The 5,238-nt window shown below is 44.9% G+C and overlaps 1 protein-coding gene and 1 long non-coding RNA gene across 2 annotated transcripts in view; both read left to right on the forward strand.

Annotated features, from left to right (window-relative positions):
* The window catches only part of LOC116686444 (oocyte zinc finger protein XlCOF7.1-like), a 588,898-nt gene that overhangs the window by 19,840 nt on the left and 563,820 nt on the right, over nt 1–5,238 (forward strand). The window lies entirely within an intron of this gene.
* LOC116686472 (uncharacterized) overlaps nt 3,820–5,238 on the forward strand; it is a 6,658-nt gene continuing 5,239 nt past the window's right edge. The window contains exon 1 of the long non-coding RNA XR_004331264.1: nt 3,820–3,851. This is a non-coding gene — a long non-coding RNA (uncharacterized LOC116686472). The remainder of the gene's footprint in view (nt 3,852–5,238) is intronic.

Genomic DNA, 5,238 nt, shown 5'->3' on the forward strand with positions numbered 1-5,238 from the left:
GGTCAGAGAGACACCGGTTAGAGAGACAGACAGGTGGGTCCGGTCTGACGGCAGAATCAACAAGTTAGAGAGACAGACAGGTTAAGAGACAGGCAGGTTAAGGACAGACAGACGGGTTAGAGAGACAGACGGGTTCGAGAGACATGTCATTTAAGAGCCAGCGGTTAGAGAGACCGACAGGCAGGTTAGAGAGACAGACAGGTCAAGAGACAGACTTATGTCGAGAGACAGACAGGTCAGAGAGACAACCAGGCTATGGATAAAGGGAAAAAACGGGAAAAGAGGAAACAGGGAGGAGAAAATCAGAGAACAGACGGGTTAGAGAGACAGACGGTTAGAGATACAGACAAGTCATAGAGACAGACAGGTAGAGAGACAGACATGTCAATGAGACAGACGGTCAGAAGATACAGAAGTTAGAGAGACAGACGGGTCATAGAGACAGACCTGGGTCGGGTCTGACGGCAGAATCACAGTTAAGAGACAGACAGGTTAGAGACCAGCATTTAGAGGAGACAGTCAGGTTAGAGAGCCATACAGGTTGGCAGAGAGCAGACAGACAGGTTAGAGAGAACAGACAGGCAGGTTAGAGAGGCGGTTATAGAGACAGACGACAGGTGAGTAGAGACAGACGTTTAGAGAGACGGTTAGAGATACAGACAACAGGTTCGACAGACAGGCAGGTTTAAGAGACGGCACCGGTTTAGAGATACGACGGCAGTTAGAGATACATACAGTTTGCAGAGACAGACCGACAGGTTAGAGAGACAACAGACAGGTAGAGAGACAGACAGAGTTAGAGAGACAGACATGTTAGAGAGACAACAGGTTAGAGGACATACAGGTAGAGAGACAGACAGGTTAGAGAGACAGACAGACAGGTTAAGAGACAGACAGACAGGTCGAGAGACAGACAGGTTAGAGAGACCGACAGACAGGTCGAGAGGACAGACAGGTTAGAGAGACAGACAGGTCAGAGACCGACTGTTAGAGAGCATGACAGGTTAGAGAGACAGACAGTTAGAGAGACAACAGCGTGTTGGTGCGACGACTCGAGCTCCAGCAGCCCCCCACCCCCGCCGGGTGACGTCCAGCGCCGCCTCCAGCGCCCCCTGCTGGAGACGGAGTAACTCAGGTAGTCCAGGTGGTGACGGCGTCCACTGCACTGCAGTCCACGCAACTGCGTCCACGGCAACGGCGTCCACGGCGACGGCTCCCCCCCCCCCGTCCATCTGCTTCAGTCGCCTGCGATCTCCACAGCTTCTGTGTCGTATCGGCCTCCGAGTACGCCGCCTTCCCCAGGTCTAAGCAGTCCTCCCACCGGCAGAGAGCCTCGGGGGATCTGGGGACAGGCCTGTGGGGGGGGGGGGGAGAGAGAGAGAGGGGGGGGTAGGGGTGGAGATGAGGAGAGGGTGTTAAAAACAACATTATTAAAATGTTAATTACTACATCAATTGATTACCACACTAAGCCCTTTTGCCGAGCTAGTGTCTTCTGTTAAGAGCTCAGCTGTCTGCTCTCTGCTGGACTGGCTGGTTAACCCTCCGTCCCTACACAGGGGGGTAAACTTATGGACATACACGACCCTGATGTCACCCCCCATTCGTTGGCTCTCTCCTCTCTAAGCGAAGCTCCCATGGCGCCATTTTGATGCCAGCGCCATCACCTCCGTTAGCTTCCCAGCTGACTCCATTCATTTGACAGCGAATAACTTTACATCTGAAGCTTTATATGTTTTGTTCTTTGGCACAGGTAATTACGGCTAACTGACTGTGCCTATGTTAATGTTAACTAGCATGTTAGTTAGCAGCAATTAGCCTGTGTCTATGCTAATGTTAACTAGCATGTTAGTTAGCAGCAATCAGACAGGTTGCTACGTCACATCTATGTCGTCAAGCTCAGTTGGAGGCTGCGCAGTAACGCTCAGCATCACCGGGACAGAGCTTCTAATAGCCTTCACTGGTCTCCATGGAAAACAACGGGACCTGTTGGTCCACTTCTTTAACTGTCTATGAAACAAACAAAACCTTATCCGCCACCTGATGCCCCCTATTCAAGACCTCACACTGTCTATGCATCTCGCCCCCCCCCCCCCCCCGGCCCATCCCTGGGCGAGCGGTTATCTTCTTTCCTCACGCCATCGCGAGGTCGCTCTCCCAAGAACCCAGTCGGTTCTGTATCTTCTGCTCTCTCTGTTCTTCTTGATCTAAGAGTCTTTTATTAAGCTTACGTTACCTCCCCAGTGTACCCAAGGTACTACCTTTCAAACTCATCAGGCCACATGGGTTTTCTCACAGACGGTCAGGAAGGCCCGAGAACAACAGTCGGCATTTTAAAGCCTCTAGTCAAAGTCAAAGTCTGCTTTATTGTCAATTTCTTCACATGTCAAGACATACAAAGAGATCGAAACTACGTTTCCCTCCATCCCACGGTAGAGACAAGACATATTTTACCAATTAGGTCCACAGACAAACATAACATTCAAGTAAACAATATAAAAAGTAAAAATAAGAAGACACGTACAATGAGGAAAATGAGAGCAGCAACAAAAATACACATGAATTAACTAAATCTATCCTGCGATAGTTGTCGGGGGGGCGGGGAGCTGCGATGACTCAGTGGCCGAGCTGAAGATGAAGTTTACAGGACTTTGTAGAATAAACTTCGTTACCTACTGTATACTGTATACTCGCAACCCCACCCTAATGGGACCACATGTACTGTGTGTTGTCCTGTGGCTTATGATGTTGTGTATTGTGTACTATGTTGCTGTCTGCATTAACCCTTTATCTAAAGTGAGCGTGCATGCAGCCGGTTGCAGTTACTCCGTATTTGTGCAACTGTAACTCAGAATTTGTCGTTTACTGCAGTGGCTCTGGGAGTTCTTTCTTTTTGTAATGTCCTGCGTAAGGCTGAGATAATATAATAAAATGTATATTTATTATTATAATTAAACTTTTAAACTCAGAGTTCTGAAAATGTGAAAATCTAATAATGTATTTGTCTTTCTTCCAAAAGTACATTATAATCATTAATCTTCTTTGTGTGTATTTCTGTGGAAGTCTTCAACTTTTCCGGACTTGACTTTTGAACCAAACAACCATCATCTTTAATTTTGTTCGTTTTCTCAGACCTCCAAAAATGCTAAATATATATATATATATATATATATATATATATATATATATATATATATAGCATTTTTATATTTAAATAAATAAATACATACATTTAAATATTATCAAATTTTAAATAATAATGAATATTTGTCTTTCTTCATTATTTTTATTTTTTCAAATTAGCCTACAACACTTCCAGACTTCTTCTTTTTTAAACAAAGCAACCTGAACACTTTGGGACTTTTATTTTGGAGCTAAGCAACTGGAACACCTCCCGACGTGCTGTAACCAGGTTTTATGTTCCTGCAGAACAGGAACCTGCTGAAAACCAGTTTTAAACTGAGTCAGGCCCGTTTATATTGTAGTGTAATGTTACTTTTAACTTTCCTGTATAATAAATATGAATGAATGACTTTTATTTTGAAGCTCAGCAGCTGATCTCCACCGGAAGCTGTAGTCCTGACCGCGGCTAACTTCCCCCTCTGACCAAGATGGCGTCCTACATCAGAAGCATTCTTGTCTAGGCAAGAGGGTGCTTTGTTGTGTTAGAAGAGGTAACGTGTGTAAATCCGATGCTGAAGCGTTGGTGGAGCAGCCGCTACTGCTCGCTGCTGAAAGATATTTGGGCTGTTTGAAAGAACGATAGCAGAGTACGGGAGGAACTTTGTCGTTCAAAAGAGGAGAACGAGCGACAACGGAACTACTGACGCTGTTTTCAACCCTCAGCTCCGGGTCCCAGAGCAGTGTTATTCCATTAAACCTTCATCTGGTCTTTCTCTCCTCCTGGGCTCTCTTCTCTCAGCGCGAATCGAACGACGATAGACGAGATGAAATAGCATTTATTCAGAACTCTGTTGGAATCTCGCTCTTTAACACCGTCGCACACCACCCAGACTCCTGTAAATATCACTACTTTTAGCATCGAAAACACACTTCATTCAAATGGACAAAACTAAATAAACTACCAAATCCTCTTGGTTCATCTTTCCTCTGTTCCCACACAATCACCACTCTGGTCTGGTTGGAATAAACTCTTGATTCACCATTTACATGGGAGATCTTCTGCCTCTTTACACGCTAAAGTAGTATTATTTACATGTGAGTCTGGTGGAGATTGCTGCTCTACTCATGCTAAAGTAGTGATTTTTACATGGAGTCTGGTGGAGATATGCTGCTCTATCACGCTAAAAATAGTGATTATTTACATGGAGTCTGGTGGAGATTGCTTGCTCTATACACGCTAAAAGTAGTGTATCTACATGAGTCTGGGTGTGTGCGACTGCTGCTCTATACACCGCTAAAAGTAGTATTATTTACATGGGTCTGGTGGAGAAATGCTGCTCTATACGCTAAAAGTAGTGATTATTTTACATGGAGTCTGGTTGGAGAATGCTGCTCTATACACGCTAAAAGTAGAGATTATTTACATGACGTCGTTGTGGTATGATATTGACTGCTCTATGAAGTCACCTACAAGTAGTGCATTATTTAGCATGGAGTCTGGTGGGTTTGGTGAGGGTGATGTCGGGGCTTTTTCAACCCTCAGCTCCGGGTCCACAAAGTTGTCCAAATGTTATTTACAGACCCCCCCACAGTTCCCACCAAGAGCAAGCACTAGATGACAGCGGCAAGGATACACTTCCTTTAAAGATGAACCGAACTGAAAAACTAACTTTTGATAACTTGTTGGTTATGATAATTTATTGAATTACACTAAAAAATGTAATTAAAAAAATCAATATAGCTTTTTTTAAGCAACACAAAAATTGCGTTTGTTAGTATATTAGAACGTTGACACTATCAATGATTTCACTGGCATGGTAGGCCCTGCGAAGGTATCTAGGCAACGGCTGCAGCATATTATATACACACGAAAATGAGTAATTTTAATGGCTCAGGTTACACATTTGAGCCTGTGAGGGACAGGCCTGTAGTGTCTTACTACCACCACATGGAGGACAATCAGTTTCAGGCTCCACTGAGGTACAGGATTGCCTCAGGGGGGTGACAGTGACCTGTGTGTGTGTGTGTGTGTGTGTGTGTGTGTGTGTGTGGGCGGGTGCAGCTTACTGTCACGCTCTCTCCTTTATTGTCTCCAAGAACATTATGCATTTTAGGA

This window comes from Etheostoma spectabile, unplaced genomic scaffold, assembly GCF_008692095.1.
Source record: "Etheostoma spectabile isolate EspeVRDwgs_2016 unplaced genomic scaffold, UIUC_Espe_1.0 scaffold378, whole genome shotgun sequence".
Taxonomy (NCBI): domain Eukaryota; kingdom Metazoa; phylum Chordata; class Actinopteri; order Perciformes; family Percidae; genus Etheostoma; species Etheostoma spectabile.